The sequence below is a fragment of the Notechis scutatus genome, chromosome 4, assembly GCF_049901735.1.
Source record: "Notechis scutatus isolate UNSWTSFEM ecotype Mainland chromosome 4, rNotScu1.2, whole genome shotgun sequence".
Classification (NCBI taxonomy): Eukaryota; Metazoa; Chordata; class Lepidosauria; order Squamata; family Elapidae; genus Notechis; species Notechis scutatus.
The window spans coordinates 64,136,060-64,157,001 of NC_142012.1; the positions used below are offsets into that span (position 1 = coordinate 64,136,060).

The following is a 20,942-nucleotide window of genomic DNA, read 5'->3' on the forward strand; positions in this document are numbered from 1 at the left end:
TCTCTCTTCCTCTCCCCTCCCCCTCTCTCTCTCCCTCTCTCTCTTTTTTTAAAAAAAAGAGGGGGGGAGGAAAGCATCAGCTCCCCAAACCCCGCCAGTGGGCCTTTTTCACTCCAGGATCGAACCCAGCCAGGTTAGAAGGGAGGTGGTGGATTTCACCCCCACCCCACCCCCAACGCACAATGACCAGATCATGCAAATCCTGCCGGACTGGCTAATCAATCCATCAGTCACCTGGGCGGGCTGTGAGCGGAATCTAGTCGATCTCTCTTGAATTCCCTTTCTGTCGGAATGCGTGTCTGCGCGTAGAAGTCCAACACACTCGTCCGGAGAGTCAGCATGACATCACAGCGGCTCCCAGTCTTTCAAAACCTTGAGGGTGATTAGCTGAAGGAACCGGCTGCTTCTGCCCATCCTCCTCCTCCTCCTCCTCTTCCAGAGCCGCCTCTCTCCACAATTCCTATGTAGACATGAGGCAGTTGGAGGGAGGAGGAGGAGAGAGGAAGGAGGCAAAAAACCATCCCTAGGCAAGGCGAAAGAAAACAGCCGCAGCAGCAAGCAGCTGTTAGACGGGTGATTAATTCTCCCAGCCTTTTGCCTTTTCTCCTCTCTCGCTTCTTCTTGCTGTGCCGAGACTGCTCCCTGGTGTAATTCCGTGGTCCCAAAAAAAAGAGAGAGAGAGAGAGAAAGAAAAAACGGCTTTTTTTTTTTTTCCCCACGGTGTGCTGGCTGGTGAAGAATGAATGAGCGAGAAGGGAGGCAAGGAAAGCGCCCGGCCCGGCTTGAATCATTCCAGGCTGTGACTTGTTTTGAAAAGAAGAGGGCATCTCCATAAAATGTGACTGTGCTTGGAGGAGTTCGCTTGGAGGAGGAAAGGATGGAGCGGAGCGAAATCGCCTTCCAGGGAGACGATTTAAGACGCGGCGGGCAAAGGTGGCTCGGCGAGAAAGCGCGCGGAGTAAGCGAAGAGGCAAAAGAAAAGAAAAAGAGAGAGAAAAAGCAAAACGGGCGAACTCTCCCACGGCACCTTTACTTCAAGTCCAGAGAAGGCACCGCTTCCTCTTTAGACCGTTACTTTTAAAGGACAATCTCTCTGGGTAAGTTTATTTTTGCAGTTTGCACGAGGACTGTGGCTTAAAGACAAGTTGCCACACTGCTACTTGGGATGGGGTTATTGGGACCCACAACGCCAGGGATAACGCAAATCAAGCGGAAGGCTTTTTTTTTTTTTTTTTTTTGGAAAGAAAAGAAATAAAAGAATAAACATTTTTTTTTTAAAAAAAAAAGAATATTGGGGACCTGGCGTGGGGAAAATGGGGTGGAAGCTCTGAAGCTCTGCATTTAATTTTCAAAGCTGGGATTTTCCCCTCCAATTGACATAAAACTGATCATAAATATATTTATTTTCCCTATATTATTAAGTCCCTCTGAATTAAAGATGTCTATTTTTTTCTTCTTCTGTTGATTACTTGTCTGGGTTGACTTTGAGCTTCAAAATGTAGACATGCTTACATTAGCTGTAAACTAGAGAACAAAACAGAGACTGGGAGAAACCTTGAGAAAATTGAATAAAGTTGTATTTTCTGGTTGCCCTATCACACTGTCAGCTGAATGATTCCCATTCCCAACCAATTTTTTTTTAAAAGCAGGTGTTTTTTTTTAAAGTTATGTTTACCTGGAACAATAACTATTTAAATCTGCTTGCTGTGATAACTCAGCTGGTAGGAAAGCAACACAAGCATAATTGGTTGGGTTCCACAGGTTATGTAGTTAAATAATGATTGTATGAGATATTGAGAGAAACTGATGTTTCATGTTTGCAACTTAGCAAACATTTAGACTGTACGATAAAAATGTTCAAGATATTACAAAAAAAGTATATTTTTCTCATTATAGAAGAAGCAGATATTGTAGCAGCCTAGTCTAGATTCAGATCACTGCTGCCGCCATTAGAAATTAAAATAAGTAAATAAATAAAATAAGATTGGCAGTGATGTTCCTAGAATGGAATCTTGCTATCTAGACATTAATCTTGCTATATGAAGACCTCTAGATAAATATCTGGTACATTTCTTTGTATGCTAGCCTGTCATTCTTCTGGAGAAACCACTGCACAAGTATAAAATCCAAACAATGTAATAGTTTTTAATCTCCCATTTCCTATTAGCACGGCAAGCTAATTTACATGTGGCATGTTAGTCAGATGTTAAGTTTCAATGTTTCTCAAATAAGAGGACTTATTTGTAACCGACTGGCTACAAGGATGGCTTAGAAGGGTTCCCATCCGACCCAATATCTCTTTCTTAAGAAACAATGAATTCTTGATCCAGGACTTTGAGAGTTACTGTTTATTTTTCTTAACCTATTTGGAGTACAATCTGTGACAGATTAATCTCCTAATCTGAAAAAGTTCAACTGTGTTGGACTATAGTCCCAAGTTTTATCAAAGTGAAAAGCAGTCTTTAGCTTTCCAATTCCTATGAATGGCTTTCAAATTGATATGAATGTAGGGATTCTGTGTAAATGTTGTTTCTAGTTGTATTCAACATTTCTCCCCAAAGCTAAACTTGCAGCACGCTGTGCCACCAATTCTTAGATTTAGAGCCACTGTTAGATACCCAACACAAGTTTATGGTCATTAGAAAGCCAAACATTCATATTTTAGCACCATCTGACACAGAGTGAGAGCATCCCATAATGCTGTTGAATTGCTATCCCTATCTCATTTCTATGGCAGAGTTAAAGCCTGTGAGTTAATCTTAAATATATATTATGGTGGCTGAGTCATGCACTACTAGTTTGTCATTAACTCCCATGACTCTTCATCAGATTTATATCTTAACAAGTGCTCCTTAAAGCAAACAACTCATAACATCAGCAGTTTCCAGAAAGCACTTTCAGACTACCCAGATGCTATCATTATCTGTTGGATGGTTTGATAAAGTGGTCCTCAGTTTCCTTAGTTTATATTATGATGCAATGTTTGGAACATCTTCATAAGTTTTAAAAATGGATACAAGAATCTAACAATCTCTTGACCTATCACTCTTGTTGCATGGTTTACCTGCAGGAGACCTCCTCAGTCACTGTTGCAGTGGCGAAATGTCCTCTACGACAAATGTTGACCAATTAGAAGTCCCATAACTTTCCACTATGTGTCTCTTGGGAAGTTGTGTACAATAATGGTCATAGCAGAAAGATGTCCAGGTTAATGTTCTACCCAGTAATTAGATTAGTTTCATAAGGTTAGTGTTTGTATTGTTTCACAGGGACTATATAGATTTGGATATATGCAGGTTAAATTATTACTAAGGCAGACGTTTTAAGTATATTTGCCTATAAGACCCAGCAAACTTGCTATTTATTTATTTATTTCACCACCCATCAATTTCATGAGATTTCTTTCAAATAACATGATGCAAGTCATGAAGGGCCATTAGAAAGCCAAACATTCATATTTTAGCACCATTAAGATTTAATATAGAATCATTAGTACTCTGTTGTCCACAGTGCCACCTTTTTTTTTTTAATAGAAAACATCCAATATTACTATGAGGTGTTTTTTTTTTTTTTGCCCTCCTGGGAAATTCCACCTAGCATTTGAAAAGTTTTCCAAATAAAATAAAAATTTGTACAAGACAAATATTTCTGTCTCTGTAGAAATTGAACAGCAAATTATTTCTTTTAGGTTTTTGTCCTTCCTGTTTGCAAGGTTCCTGACTATTGTCTTTATTTGAGCAAGTGGACTCCAACTGTGTGTAAGAAGTATTTGATCCCTTGTGTGTAAGAAGTATTTGATCCCCTGTGTGTAAGAAGTATTTGATCCCCTGTGTGTAAGAAGTATTTGAAGTAATTGGACATAATTATTAAGTTCAACCTTGGTTGATCTTTTCAACATTTAACCTAAATTTTATCAGTGTATTACACACCATAGTGAAAATTTAGACTTTGTGAAGAAAGGGGAATCTTCATTAATATAAATATATTTAACTGCCTGTAAATAAGGATTGGCTGAACTCTCTCTATTAAAGGTCAGGCAAAAACTTAGGAATTCTCTCTCTCTCTCTCTCTCTCTCTCTCTCTCTCTCCACCAAGCTATTGTGGCTTGCTCACAAACTATAGTTAAACATATCTTTCTTGATACAATATACAACTGCAGTCATTGTCTTAATAGATTGAATGTCTCTGTAGGAAAATACACATGAATTGTGATATATAAAGTTTGGGTTGAGGGTCTTTTTTTGGCATTGCAAATGCAAAGATTAGACAGTTTATATAGCTGGATTTCATTTAGCTTGTCAATTTGTAGATATCATTATCTTTTCTTCCAACTGAAAATTTAGTTACATAGTGTGGCAATTGCTAGTAAAGCGTAATTGTGTGTTTATAGATAATATAAACCAATGTTCCATTTGGGTTTTTGAAATACAACAGACAGTTAAACTTTTATATAGCTCAGGAAAACAGGGGCTGCCATTTCCTATTTCCAAATTCGATAGAGCTTCAACAAGCAAAATCAAATACTTAATGGCTGGCTGGGAGCCAGACCAGATGGAAATTGCTGCTGGAAAGAATGATATCTGGGCTGAATTTCATTAAAACATTATGTAAAAGCATGCTATTGTACCTGAGCTTAGCCTTGGAAGAGTTTATATTTCATATTGGCAAATCCACCATTTCTGTTAATGAGAAGGTTGCATGGTTTTATTCAGTAGGAGAGAACAAAAATATTCTACTTTCACACAAAAAAGACATGCAGAACAGTATATGCCCATGAAAAAGAAAGGAAGAGTAAATTCCTGTAGTATCATTGTATACAAAAGTGGAACTTAACCCATAAAAAGAGACAATGAAAAATATGCATATGATGCCTACTAAAACAAAACAAGGGAAAAGTTTTAACAACTATTTGTACACAGCTGCAAGTATCTTGTTTTTACGTTGCCTTACATTAAGCAAATATTAAGCCTTCATTTAGTTATTTTATTCCATAGGTTTCCCAGGATAACATGTTTAGATGAGAGCAGGTCCACAGAGATGCTGCTACTTCGGTGGTTATGTTTTCTATAGTAAATATGGGCAATGAATGGGGAAATCTTGAGTTCCAGTGTCAGTTTCTGTAATATACAGTTGGGTTGGGTAGGACAGGCACTTTTTTCTTCTTTAGTTTTCCTCAGATATTCCCAAGAATAAGGCCTACAGGTAAGTGAAATGAGGAAAAGTCCTCACCAAAACCTTCTGTCCTTATTTTGCCTCGCAGAACTGTATGGAATTATATCCCTTGTATTGAAAATTATAAGGGAATTGGTTGGAAATACAACTATGGTATGGATTAAACATTTTTTTTTAATCCATAATAAATAAGTTCTGTTTTTTCTGAACAGAGTAAAGTAGAATTGACTAGGTTAAGTAGAAATACCTTAGAAAGCAAAGATTCATAACACATTAGGCTTTTATGCAACAAAGAACCATGTAACTTGAACCAACTCAACTACCCACAAATAAGTTATTTATATTTTTGCTGTAGAATTTGGACTGTTTCCACATATTCATTTCCAATAGTCTGGGAGCTTCATTTTTAAGTGGTGATGCATTAATAACTTGCCTGCAAGTACAGTTCCTAAAGAGTGAGAAAGACCTATTCAATTATTGTATTTATGGAAGGCCGCTGTATTTTTATGCATTGCACTATGCACAAGTGAATTCTTTGAATATGAGGAAACTTTACATAGGAATCATTGTACTGAATTTGCTTAGCAAATCTCTAATTCCAACCTGCCGATCAATATTACTTTGTGCATAACTATAATTTAATTTGTGAGCATAAAATGCCATATAATTATATGACAGGTCATATATTCTTTAGAACGATCACTCTAGAAGTTATAGGCACTTACAGTCTAGACAGATGTGAGGCACCCAATATTGCTATTCTATTTAGAATAGCAAACCTGAACTTGGTAGTTTTAGACATTTATACGGTAGAACTTTAGCACTTCAGGGATGTCTGCTGATCATGGAAAGGAATGTGAGATGATACCACTGTTGATTCCTGGTGATAGAATCTTATGCATACAGACATATCTACTCATAAACCACTGAGTACAGATACTCCGTACAATTACTGAGGAACTTGAAGTGCAGTTGCTAAAATCAGCTTAGAACATGGTATTGGATCCCAGATGTTATTGACTCTCAACCTCTATTGATCTATCACAGTGGTTGGGATTTTTGGGAGCTGTACCCTATATTCTCCTCTAAGGAAGCTAAGATTGGAAATCAATACTTGCAAAGAGACACCTTGGATATTAACTGTTTATTAGATAAAATGTGTCCATAAATTAAATTTCAATGAAAGACTGTGGTTATAGGTCCATTGGATGAAGATTCTTCACCTTGGTTACATCTGTAAAAAAAAAGTTAATTTTTAATGTCTAGCTACCTATAGAAAAATCTTGAATCCATGAAAAATCAGAGTGACAGTTTCTTCTCCAGATACCATATTTTTCTCTAATGTTATTCTCATTGTTTTTAAGAAATATCGATGTCCACAAATTTCTCCTGTCAAAGTAGATCTCAAAGCTTCTTGACTATTTTTATGGTGCCTTATTCGCCTGAAGTAGACTGGAACATGTTCTTAAACTGTTTAGCCTTAGGCTGGGCCTGTCTTTTATCTCTGATCGGAGCAGTGATCATGACAAACAAGGATGTTCACAACTTTGGTACATAAGCTCAGGATAGGATCCTTCCTATCTACCCAACTCAGAATGTCTAACTGCTAATGATACCTTGTGCATAAATAAATATATATCTGAATATGTAAATAATTTGAAATCCAAAATCAGATCCCTGAAAACCAGATCCCTTTCTCTCCCTAGTGGTGGGAATGCCCATTCAAATACCGTATTTGCCGGCGTATAAGACGACTGGGCGTATAAGACGAGCCCCCAACATTTCCACTCAAAATATAGTTTTTGTTATATACTCGCAGTATAAGACGACCCCCCACTTGGAGGCATGCTTTTCAAGGCAAAAAAGTCATCTCATACGCCGGCAAATACGGTAAGTTGTAACACTTGGGGTATTCTGGATATAATTCTTGATTGACACCCCCAACCCCTTTCCCCAAACTTACAAAGCCACCAAAATGCTTTAGAGAGGCAGCTTTGCCTTTCTCAGGCTGGCACTCAATTCCTCTCCCTTTCTTTGTGACAGCCCCGCGTGCGTGCCATCGGGACTCCAAGGGTGGGGGATGGACAGCTGCCAACTCTCTCTCTCTCTGTGTGTGTGTGTGTGTGTGTGGTGTGGAGGGTAATTCCGGCTATCTCTGGCCTCCGCTCGGTTTTAAAGTCGCTTGGCCGGTTCCCAAGTCGCAGCGCGCTGGCCGAGGAGAGCGCGGCGGGTGGAAGCTCGGTGCAGGGAGGCAGATCTTTTCTCTCTTAAGCGGGAGGAGGAGGGGACAAGAGGAGGGACGGGACGGGACAGGGCGGGAGGAGGGCGCTCGCCTTCTTCCACCGCCCACCGGACCCTTTTCTTCCCAAGGGGACCCTGGAAGCAGCTCGGGAGCCGGGTGGCCCTGCCCAGCGGGGTCCCATCAGGAGCTTCCTGAGGACACCCCCCCGCCCCAAGCACAGCCCTCCGGTCTTTCAAAGAGGGAGGGAGAAAAGCTGGAGGAGCAAATTGTCGCCCCCGCCCGCTGCCCAGAAGGAGGGCGCCACAGTCCACCCCCACCACCTTCTCCCCCCCCCCCCACTCCCGGGCCATTACGCGGCTCGGGGCTGGCTGGCGGCCGGCCGCCAGAGACCCTCCCGCCCCACCCCCACCCCACCTCCAGATTGGCCTCCATGCGCCCGAGCCGGGCGGAGGGTGGGTGGGTGGGTGGGAGGAGGAGGAAGAAGAGACTTCGGCTGGGCTTGAAGGGGCTTCGCAGGTTGCGGAGCTCCGCCCGTCGCTCTTGCACTGGGAGTGACAATGATTGCCGGCGTATAAGGCATCCACTTGGAGGCATGTTTTTTAGGGCAAAAAGTCGTCTTATACGCCGGGTAAATACGTGTACATTTGCTATGATGCAGCTAATATCTTTGGCAATATACTGAAATACCAGTTCTCTATTTAGAAATAGCGGTTCATAGCAAAATGTTTGTGTAAGCTTCTCTAATGGGAGAAGGAAAGAAGCACTATCTCCTTCGATTATTTTTATACAGTTTTGTGGTCACAATATGGATTGGCTAAGGATGTTTGGTCTGAAGCAAAGCAATATCAAATGTGTTGTTTTTTCCACTTTAAGCAAATCCTAATAGAAAAGAGATAGAGAACAAAGCATCAGCTCTTAAATGCCATGAAATGTGTAAAGGAGAACATTTGGCATCCTTTAATAGCACCCAAGAGTGTGCTGGAAAATGCAACAATCCAACACAGTGTTGATACACTGAGAATGACTTTGATTTTTCAAATAAGTTGAAAATGTAATAGGGTGGGGTGAACACAGTCAGTGGCAGAAGTAGTGTGTAGAAATTGAGTAACATATCTCACAAAGCTTAGAATGGCAACATGGGTGTGAGGCATTCTGATTTACTTTGCACAATATTTCTAGTCCTAGAGGAATAATTTATGGGTATATTTATCATTCAGCTCAGCCAATGTTCTATTGCAGGAATTGGTTTTTAGCTCTGAAGGGGCAAATACATACTGTATTCTGTTTTGTATTCTGTATTCTGATACTGTATCATGTTAATCACAACATGATGTAGCATATCAAGCCTAGAACTAGAGAAAAGCTTGTAGACTGGTCCCAATACAATTTAGAAAATTGAGAGATTGAGTATTCCTCAACAGTTGTCATTGATAGTTATTAAAAATAAGCTCCAAAGTCGAATCCCTCAAATTTACTCTTATTTACATAAAATCTATTCTCTATAATTTAGGCCCATGAGAATAAGGCTGCTTTCTTTTTCACATGTCATCGTTCTTCAGGGCCCTATTTAATCCCTGATTAAATATTGAAATATTTCTCTTAGGAATTATTGATCTTCTCTCTTCCTTTCCTGAAACTGTTACATTTTGATAACTTTTTTTTATAGTTCTTCAACCAAACAAAATACTTTATATAGGGTACCATCCTAGTACACAATTAATTTTGGAGCCTGCAAATTGTGCTAATGTTGAAGAAAACGGAAACTATATTTGCCTTGAAATAACTACATTATATTCCTGATGCATATTCAACTTCATATAATATCTGAAAATTATTAGTTTCAATCTCAATTCCTTTTTATATGCACTGCCTGGCGCCAGCTCTGGTACAATGCGTCTGTTCATATGATTATTATTTTCCTAAATGTAGAAGTTTGTATTAGACTGATTGTTTTTCATTTCATTTCATACTCAGACCAGTTTCCTGTTTGGAAATAAAAAAGTTATTTTTTTCCTATAGGTAATCAATATGTTCCATATCAGGAAAGTATGAGTTTATATATCTCCTGCTATTCATATTATACTTTTACCAAACTTTAAATTGTTGCAGGCCAGCTCATCTTATGATGCATACAAATGAAACTAAGTTCAGCCTTTAATCATAAATCAAGTTTGGGAAGATGGAATGGTATGCTAGAACATGTCATATTGCTGCTTTAGGAAATGAGTAATGATTTGATGAAAACCAAATACCTTTATTTGTTATGCAGTACTTTGTATAAAATGTATAAATGTACATTTGAGCATATGGGTCATACATCTTATTTTCCCATTGAGTTAGGGGAGAGGCAGTTTTAAACATGAAAAGAAATAGCTTTGGATCACAGTGTTTTTGTAGAGTGATGTTTTTTTTTAGAGTGACAAGCCTGGGTCTGCAATAAGCTCTGAGTTGTACCAAAACAGTAATGAACAACTAATGTCCTTAGGGACAAATATTTTAACAATTCCTCTTTTAGTAGCCTCCAAAGCCATTTCTGACCTAAAACACAGTATCTATGCCATTTTGACATGGGATTCATTCAAAAACTGAAATGTAAGCTAAAAACTGAAATGTAAGGTAAGAAAATCCAGTCCTTCCTTATTTGGCTTTTGTCCACATCCAGCCACTGTGATACACACACAGGGGTGGGATTCTACCAGTTCGCACCTATTCGCTAGAACCGGTTGTTAACATTCTAAGCAGTTCGAGGAACTGGTTGTTAGAAGAAATTACTGGCCTAATCCTGTAAGGAAGGCAGGAAGGAAACATTCTGGTGTTGCTTACAGAAACTGCCTCTCCGTTAACCCTTATTACATTCTTGGCAGGACTAGACTTCCTATCTCAGGAACATCTCTGGCATTTTTTTCCCCTCCTTTGCTGCTACTTTGCTTGTGTGGAGTGACCATTCAAAGTTTAAATGGCACTGAAAAAAGTGGCTTATGACCATTTTTCACACTTCCGACTGTTGCAGCATCCTCACAGTCATGAGAGGCCAGGTAAGAAGATGGTGTGCCTCGATGTGAGTGATGTTGAGTTGACCACACCCAGCCAATAACATGACCACCAAGCCACATCCACCCAGTCACATGACCACCAAGCCACGCCCACCACCTAAGCCATGCCCTGGTTATATTTGCCCACCTCTCACAAGCATGAAAAAACAGTTAACCTATTTCTTAAGAGAGCAGAATTTCGTAAATACATGAAGATGTGCTGATTGTATTGTATTTGATTTTATTTTCCGTTAGAGAAGAAATTAGTAACTGGTGTCACTGGAAGTTTGGCCTTCTGGAGAAGAGGCAGAGAAGAAAAAAAGATAAAATGTGGCTGCAAGTGCTTATCTCTGTACCAATCCTACAAGATATGCATACCTACAAATGCCACATCTGATCTGCTATTACTCAATATTCAACTGCCAGCTCAACTATACTATGTTTATACTCATGGATATTAATCTGCAGAACTAATGTAAAAGATATAAAAACCAACCACACATGAATTTATATAGATGTTTCTTCCTTTAGAGTTTTAGATTTTTTTTTCAAAAATATTATTTACTTACTAAGGTTCAGAAACAGATTTTTCCCAAGGTTATTCCAAATCATTCCAATACAGACTCCCGAATTAGCTTTTAAAAGTTGAAATGCAACAAGGTGGAATTATTTCTGGAAATTCAGGAAACTTTACATAATAAAGATAAGTTTTTTTATAACAATAAGAAAACTAGTGTATTATGAAGCCATTATGAAGTGCTTTCTGATTATTAGACTATTATGAACTTTTAAAAAAAATATATGTATGGACCCTTTACTTTTCCAGCCACAATAATGGTAAATATGTACAACATATGTACTATAAAATGTTCTAATGTACTTTAAAAGTGATAGGCAATAAGATTCACCCAGTGATTCACTTGTGTGTGTGTGTGTGTGTGTGTGTGTGTGTGTGTGTGTGTGTTCTGTATGGTATAAAGGTTTGCAATTTTTAAAAATTACTAAAGTTATATGAAATACTTTGAATCTGAAACATTTTGGTGCAAAACTACTTCTTGAGCTATAAAAAAATGTTCCAACTATGTCACAAGCATGATTAATTTAAGACAAACCTCAACGGAGCCAAAATAAGGTCCTTTTGATTTCTGGGATAGTCAGGATAACCAGAACAATGTGCTTCGAAGTTCAAATTGTTCTGAACTCAGAAAGTGTTCAGATTTAAAATACCTTGCATTTCCCTAATAATTCCAAAGAGATGAATTAAAGACATTTTTAAGCCTAAGACCCCGAATCTCAGGAAACACTACTAATCTTAGCACATATCCCTGAGACATTTTAAATGTTGGTACAATGAATGTGTATAGATGTTGATAGTAATTGCATGAATAACACTTTCCTTTTTATGTCTCATTTCTAAATTTCTAATGGGTATGCAGCATGCAGAATATAAAAAAGCCTATAGAACCATGATGGTAACCTATGGCAAGCATGCCACAGGTAGCACGCAGAGCCATTTGTGCCGGCATTCAAGCTGCGGGCAAACTTACCTCACTGCACATGTGTGTGCCTCACAACTGGTTTTTGGCAGGTTTGAGGCCTTTTTCGGCCTCCCAAAGGTTTGAGGAAGGCTTCTGCAGCCTTTGCAGGCTGAAAACTAGTTCCGTTTTGTCACTTCCTGTTTTTTCCGAAAATACCGGAAATGACGAAATGGGGTAGTTTTCGGCCTGCAGAAGCCTGCAGAAGCCTTCCTCAAGCCTCTGAGATGCCGAAAAAGGCCTCAAACCAGCCAAAAATCAGCTGTGAGGCGCAGTGCAGGTAAGGGGGCAGCGGGTGGGTAGGTGGGTAAGGGGATTGTGCGTGCATGTGTAGGGGGCATAGGGGAGCATGCATTGCCTTCTGGGTGCTGGCACGTGAGCACAAGTGTGCAAGCATGCACACAATTTTCGGCACAGGAGCCCAAAAAGTTTAACCACCACTGCTATAGAACATATGGTCATTCAGATTTTGGACACTACCTCACAGCAATCTTGATCACGGGTTGTCTTGGCTAAAATAATGGTTGTTCGGCTGAATTCAGGTCCAAAAAGAAAGTATATGACATCACAATAAGCACCATAGTCATATTCCATAGTATAATAACGTTAATTCTTCTCAATACGTTGTTCTCCACTGTATGGACAATACTTAATGAAAGAACGTTAACTTTAATTTGAAACAGAATTTTAAGGAAAAAGAGGCAATTTGAGTCAAGATATTATTTATCAGATATACCATTCCCCCTGTTTTACTTTGATTTTCCAAAGATGCCCAGTTACCAGCCGTTGTCCATAAAAGCCATTGAGCATGTGTGCAAATGCATGCTGCTGTTTGAGGCTGTGCATTTCCATTTCCAGCTCCCTTTTATTTTTTTTAAAGAGAGCAACCTTAATGTTGCATTAATGCAAATCTCTTGGCTGCAAGATGGAAGCAAATAATACCTTAGAAACTTGATTGTGTAGTTGGCAGCCATACAAAAACAGCAGTAAAAGTAATATATATGGACTTCACCAATAGCATTTGATAGTGTCTCACAAAAACTTAGCTGGAAAATTCAATTAAATCAAATTGGCTCAGAGCAATGACTTGACACATGGTCCAGAATGGAGCCAAAACCCATTTTCAAATCCCGATGATATATTTTAATGTATTGACTTGTAATGTCCTGGGGATTGTCTAGGTGCTTGGCCACAGTTTTGTTTAGTGATTCAGCTTGTGTCTTTATTACTTATTAGGGGAGAGATGGTTCAGAAGAGAAATATTTGATTTGCAGATTTTAAAAAAATGAGCAGAGACATTAAAAGGAATCATGGGACAGAGTATTTTTTGATAATAAAAGCAATAAAAGTTATTACACGTTATGCCAAATTTTGCTCGTCAGTTATTGCTATCTTGCAGTAAACCTCAAGTAACTCACTGGCGCAGTTATTCAATTAACTTCAAAAGGTCCAAAAAGATTTCAGTGCGAGTTAAACTCTAAATGGCATTCTGGTATTTGGGAGTGTAATTTTATATATAATTTTGTATATGCCAATGAGAGAAAGTTCTATAGAACACAATAAGATTATTATCCTATTCACGAGGCCAAATATCTTATCCAAAGGGTTATTTAGAAAGATGCAATCCACAAAGAGTCAATGCAATTAAACTCTTAACCCGATTCTGGTAATTGGGAGTATAATTTTATGCAGAATATCATTTTATGCATATAATAAGAGGAACCTCTGTGCGACGCAAATTACATTATTATACTATTGGGCTGGGTTAAATATCCTATTATTTGTGAAGTGGATAGCCTTTTAAGTAGAGAAGGAAAGCAGGATTGTATTCTTTAGTCCAATTTTTCAGTTCATCCTCAGATACCAGAAAATGGATAACACAAACAAAAAAAGTTCTGCTTTTTTTGTTATCAGTTATTGCTATATATATTTAGGCTGTGCCCAATTGGAAAGCTGAGCTTTCTTTCTTTCTTTCTTTCTTTCTTTCTTTCTTTCTTTCTTTCTTTCTTTCTTTCTTTTCTTTTCTTTTCTTTTCTTTTCTTTTCTTTTCTTTTCTTTCTTTCTTTCTTTCTTTCTTTCTTTCTTTCTTTCTTTCTTTCTTTCTTTCTTTCTTTCTTTCTCTTCCTTCCTTCCTTCCTTCCTTCCTTCCTTCCTTCCTTCCTTTCTTTTTTTCTTTCTTAGTTTCCTAGTATGATTTGATTGCTTATTGTACCCTATGACTATCATTAAGTGTTGTACCTTATGATTCTTGACTCCTGACAAATGTGTCTTTTCTTTTATGTATACTGAGAGTATTTGCACCAAGACAAATTCCTTGTCACACTTGGCCAATAAAGAATTCTATTCTATTCTATTCTATTCTATTCTATTCTATTCTATTCTATTCTATTCTATTCTATTCTATTCTATTCCATTCCATTCCATTCCATTCCATTCCATTCTATTCTATTCTATTCTATTCTATTCTATTCTATTCTATTCTATTCTATTCTTCTTTCTTTCTTTTTCTCCCTCTCCTCTCCTCTCCTTCATTCAATTGAATCAATTTATTAGCCACTTCATTCACTAATGGAACTTTAGGCAACATGAAAGGAGCAAACATTAGAGACAGAATGCAATAACAGAAAGCAGGAAATATGTCAAAATTGGGGGGGGGGACGGACAACATCTTAAAAACAATTAAGAACCAAATGTGTAAATGGCATTCCCCAGATGTTGCTGAAAAAGTCAGGTATTTAAAGCTGCTTTGAATTCCAGCACACATAAAAAAGGAATCTTAATACATAAGTTAGTCCTCAACTTATGACCACAATGGGAATCAGAATTTCCATTACTAAGGAAAGCAGTCAAGTGAGTCACACCCAATTATATGACCTTTCCCATCGTTGTTAACTGAATCACTTTAGTTGTTAAATGAATCATGCAGTCTTTGAATATTGTAAGTTGAGGATTACCTTTATAGCCCTGGCTCTTAAGATACTACTTTACTTATATAATTGTTTCTTCAAAGCCTACTTTTCCATTAAAAAAAAACCATGAACGCTCTAGTTATGTAAGTCAAAGCAGTATTAATCAAATATGTGACACAAGCGATGGGATTCAAATTATTTACTACTGGTTCTGTGGGCATGGCCAGGTGGGCGTGGCCAGGTCAAAAGTCTTTTATTCTTTCAGACCACCCCTCCCTGCATCCTGTTTTTGGCCTAGTGGGCCTCGGAAGCCTCCTGGGGGCAAAAACGGGGCATGGAGGTGCTATGCAGCCCCTCCCCTGTGCCCAGTTTTTGGCCTACTGGGTGTCAGGGAAGTCTCCTGGGTGCTGAAGAAAGAAGCATTTTGAGGCCTTCTGAGATAAGTACAACTGTGAGGAGGGATAAGCTGTGCCCCGCAATTTAGGTTAGCTAAAAAGCAAGAAATCCAATGATTTCCTGCTTTCTAGCTCATCTAAATCATGTGGCACAGCTAATCATCGAAAATACTGGCTTGGCCCAACCAGTAGCATTTTTTTACTACTGGTTCAGGTGAACCGGGCTGAATTGGCAACATTTCACCTCTGACGTGACAAAAGTAGGGCTTATTGCTGGTGGATTGGTACTACACCCATTCCATCTTATTATTAAATTAAATAAAAATGGTAAAGAAGTTCCTGCGGATTTTAGTTGGCTAGTCATTGCCAACTATAGGGGAAAGTGATCATCTCCATTTCAAGGTCATTGAGCCAACGACATCCAATCTATTTAACTGTGATGTGTACAGCATGATGTCATGGAGCATTGTTACCTTCCCAGCGAAGTGATACCTATTTATCTACTTGCATTTGCATGCTTTCAAACTGCTAGATTGGCAGAAGCTGGGATGAAAACGGAAGCTCACCCCATTGTGCGGTTCTCAGGTCTCGAACTTGGGCTGCTGGTTTTCCATCCGACAAACCCAGCATCTTAACCACCAAACCACCGCACCGCCATTCTATTCAATGGATTATTATTTAAAAAAATGAGTTATACTAAATATCTGATTTAGAAATTACAATTCAATGAATGTTGACGGAACCAAAAGTGATATGTATGGTTTTTTTTTTTAAAAAAGGTCTAATCTTAGTGCTTTTGATGCCTTCAGGAATTAGATTGTAGTTTTTCTTTTTTATAGAACTTTTTTTAATAAGTTCAAGACAGCAGCGATAATTGTTGATTAAATATTTGCAGCATGTGATAAAAGATCCATGTGTTTGAAATGTGTTTGAATATTAATAGCTCAGGTTGGTAGTGAGGCTGTTGGTTTGAGCTCCAAGATTGGCAATTTGGTTGCAAATGTTTTGTCACCATTCAAGGAGACATCGTTAGTGCATTTTGAATTGTGCTTATTGTCAGAACGCAGGTTTTTAAATACCTTTTTATGAGATGCAAATTAGTCTGAATGTTGTTTGTTCAGATATTTCTGAGTCATGATCTGATTTCTCTCTGGCTGACAAGTATTGCTGGGTTACAGTTTAGTACCTTCTGTGTGATGCAGATCAAGATTAGAGTTGTTTATCTGCATGCTTTTGAGTCATGGTTTGGTTTCGGCTTGTTTGATAGTTTGAGTTAGCTGGCTGTTGTTATTGAGACATGGTCCAATTTCTTGTGAGCCAATGGGTTATAATTTTGTTCCTGCATAGTGGTGCCTGTTTGTTTTTAAATGCTATCTTCGGGATCGTGGTTGATGCAGTTCTTTCGTTCTCAGTGATTGGTCGACTGGCTCGATGGCAATGTGTCTGTTTATTGACTTATTGGTGGAAAACCAGGCTGAAGGTCTCTTTTTCCCCTTGATTTCACCTGTGGTTCCTGTTTCAAATGGTGATGAAACGTTTGCAACCAAATTTCCAAGCTCAGATCTCAAACCAACAGCCTACAGCCCATGTGTATCTATGGATTTTATATTTTGATAATAAATTTGAAAGCCTTTGGAGAGACCCGGTGTAACTGCTTTATTAGAAGGAACATACATAATTGGAAAGTAGGGAATGTGTTCATGAGATCACAGGTTAGGAAGACTCACAACTTCAGTATCCTTGAAAAATAGCTGTTGTGTAGTGATAGCAATCTACTTCTGCTTCCTTTTCCTTATCGCACATCAGCAATGGAGAAGGCAATATACTCAGCAGTGATTCAAAATATTACTCTAGTGCAATGTAACACAACATACTATGCAGCATGTGAAGAACAAAACAGTCTAGTAGTAGGGCTACGCAATAAACTTCCCTCCCAACATAATTTTTTAAATTTACTTAGATTGAGAAAATGTTTACACATTGCAAAAAAATTATGGTAATTTAATTATAATTGAACAAACTGTATTATCTGGGTCTGTACAATAGACAGATCCATAAATCATAGAACCATAGTGACTTGGTTTTCAGAGTATCCTAAGCATAGTTAATAGATAGTGTTTAACTGTGAACACAACATGTGAACTAAGTAAACATCAGGGTCCACATTAGATTCAGAACCAGAAAGTCCTGCATTTCCTAACCCAGTACTTTCTCATTCTGTTCCCTTTCCTTATCCTGACAATTGCTTTGATTTAGTACATGATATTTAAGATGAATGAAGCAGGCTTATCCAAATTAATTACCTATGTTGTGCAGAGAAGCCGGCCTTGAGTCTTTAAGTTATCATTGCTAAAATGGTCTCCATCTGAATTGAGTTGTTTCAGATTAAAAAGAAAAAAAATCACTAAAGGAAATTATTCCATTTTTGAACCACTCACCTTTTGTTGTAAGAAGAAAATGTTTTAAGCTGTTATATTCTTCATTTTCAAGTTTAGTCCTGCATTAAAGAAATGTGCAGTTTGTTCATAGCGTCCTTTGTTACTTGCTTACATCTGATGCATTGTTGTGTATGCTGGGCAAGAGGGAAACAATATCTTGAAAAGAAAATTTTAGTTTTTGTAATACTTAATGAGAAATAAGTGAATAAGGGTCATTTTTCATTTGGCTTTTTAACAATGATCAAACTTTTAACACGGCTAGAAAGTTTATAAATAGAGTGTGAATCTCTTTTTCATCTTCCATGTAAAAATGACTCCTTCCTCAATTGATATAAAGTTATAATTAGACAGACCTGTTTAAGATTCTTTTCCTAGGGAAAGTGAATTTTCTTGACCTTGCTATGATGATTCAGGGGTAGTTTCATTGTGCCTCTTAGCAGTTTTAACTTTTCCCAGGTTAATTGATTAAGTTCTTTTTGACTCCTACTTAGCTTACAGATAGATTTTGCCCATGACAATGTTTGTAACCTGGGCTCTCAGGTCTTCTAATGGCCCACCCATGGTCACTGTAATGATATCCACTCACCTTGCTGCTTCTGCTTGTTCGATCAATCTTTTCTTCTCTTTTTTAAAACTCTTTTTCAGCATTAGACACTTCTCCAGAAAGCTGTGACTTTGCATATTGTCTTCAAAGTAGGATAATGTAAATTTGTCCTTTGTCCTTCAAGTGAGAACTCTGGGTTAATTGGTTTGGTGATCCATCAGTTTGATTATTTGACTTTCTGTGACATTCTCAGGAATCTTCTTGATCACCAAAGTTCAAAACTTGAATACTCTTTCTATCCTGCTTCTTCAACTCCAGCTTTCACTTCTATCCAGTACCACATACTATGACTTACACAATTCTCATCATTGAAATTATAGACACATCATGACAATTCAATTCAGTATCCAAGGTCTTCATGATCGTTCTACAAAGTGGTAGTTTGTGGTATATTTTTTGACTGCTTGTTCCTTTACTGTTGATGATTGATGCACAATAGCTAGAGACGCTTTCCACCAATTTGATATCTGCACTGTCAGTTCTAAGTCTTGCTATTCTTTCTATTGTCATTAATGTGCTTTTCTTTATATTTAATTTCTGTCCCATTTTTCACTGTTCTCCTTGACTTTTATTATGGGATCTTGCAGATCTTTTGCATTTTTTTGGCAAGTGTCATCACCATAGTGCAAATTATTGATGTTTCTTCTTTCAGTTTTAAAAGCATGATTGCTCATCTTTTTCCAATCAAACTTTCCTTAATATATACTCAGCATAAAATTTGAATTAATAAGAGGAGAATATACAGCTTTGTTCCACTCTTTTGTCCACGTGGAACTTATCTTTTTCACCATATTTTCCCCCATTTTAACAAAGTTATTAACTGGTGGTTAAAATGGAAAAAATGGATAGGGAGAAGTTCCTTGGCTATAGAGGTGAAACACTGAAGGACGTCGTTAATTTATTGACAGTTTCACTTTCAGTTGCAGGGAAGTTTTGATGTTTGGCTGGGACCAAGCTTGTCACTTTCCCTGTCTTTCTTTACAGTTTCTGCTAAAATGAGATTTTATACTTGGTTAGACTTGTGTCATGCAAACAAGAGGGAAAGGAATGCATTTTGAGGAAACTTGATGTATCAGCTTGTGAAAGTAACAATTTTTTTTTTGGATGTATATACATGGGAAGGGAACAAATAGAATTTCTTCAGAAATTGAGAAATTTCTTCAGAAAAGTAAGGTTCCCCTACTGTATGTCTTCATAATTCAAAAGTTATGAAGTTTTCAAACCTATTGTCATTATTTTCAGCTTTATATATGAGCTCCAGTTTATGAAGTAAGGTTAGCCAAAACGAGTCTTTAAAATTTCATTTATTTTAATGAGAAACACATTCGTTTTATAGTTAATTCAGACTCTGGGTTGTTTTGAAATACTTTATGCACCTAGAAATCATTTTCATAATTTTGAAATTACATAATTAAATGTCCATCTGTCAAATTCATACAGGGGTTATCTACAGTATCCACCATTTAATTTCAAACCAGATTTATTTCTCTTTCTTTCATAATTTAGTATGAAACTGCATGAAAGACAGGAAATGACAGCCAATTTACATTATGGTCTTTGCTTTTTTTACAGGCCAACAGTAAGAAATACTGTAAGTACGGGGGAGGGGGGAATTACACCATCATTTATGAGCAGTAAAATTATATTCATTTAGCAGTAAACTCTAGAATGAGATATCTTGCCTTTTGCTTTAGACTATTGTGATCTCTGGATTATTACACACCTACTTGTTTTTTAACCAGTACTTGTACATAAACAGTTGATATCTATTATTATTTGGAAAGAAACAGGAATATATTGCCCTCTAGTGCTGAAAAAAAATCTGTTTTTTTAAAAAATCTGTTTAATTTAAAAATTCAGAATGTGTTTCCTAACAATATGCAAATAAATTTTTGTTGTTGCTCCAGCTGCTGATCTTGCAAGGACAACTGATGGGTTGATTTGGGCAGCACATATCCCTAATGTGATTGTAAACCCAAAGTCTTGCTTGTGATTTGATAAACTTCAGGAGTTAGGTTGCAGTTATTTATCATTGTCACCATTGAACTGCCTCCTTGTGTTTTTCTTATTTGATTCGTCTATAACAGTATAAAGAAAGCACTGGAAACAGTAATGCTCTGTAAAGAACTTGTAAGAAGTTTGGAATATTCAGGCTTGTGCTATCAATTGTAGACTAATTAAAATTTTACTACCAACAGTGGAAATATCTATTTCCAATTAAATTTTCTTTATTTCGTCACAAAGTTGGAAGTATATCTTAAATATGAATAGGATTGGATGTATAGTGCAAAGTTGCCTCAGAAATGATACTCAAAGCATGTTCATCAAAATGATGTGTCAAATGGAAGGTAATCAGTAGTCCTGAACCCTCTAACCCTTCAAACATTTGTATTAAAGACTTCTAAATAAAGTAAGGATTAAAATGCATAGTCTAAATATCCCTTTACAAGTCTATAGTTACAGAGTTGATTAGTTAAACATTATGAAAGTAACATACACAAATAATGCAATAATATAATAATTGGTTCTTTTTGGATCTTTTATTAAATGATCAGATTTATCCGTTTTAATGACAATACATCTGAAGTCATTTAAATTTATATTTTTATGTTGTA

The 20,942-nt window shown here is 37.4% G+C and overlaps 1 protein-coding gene across 1 annotated transcript in view; it reads left to right on the forward strand.

The window, feature by feature from the left end:
• Window positions 1–541: 541 nt before the first annotated feature.
• LOC113417979 (N-heparan sulfate sulfotransferase 4) overlaps window positions 542–20,942 on the forward strand; it is a 155,257-nt gene continuing 134,856 nt past the window's right edge. Inside the window, exon 1 of the mRNA XM_087963637.1 lies at window positions 542–1,097. The gene's annotated coding sequence lies outside the window, so the exon portion shown is untranslated. The remainder of the gene's footprint in view (window positions 1,098–20,942) is intronic.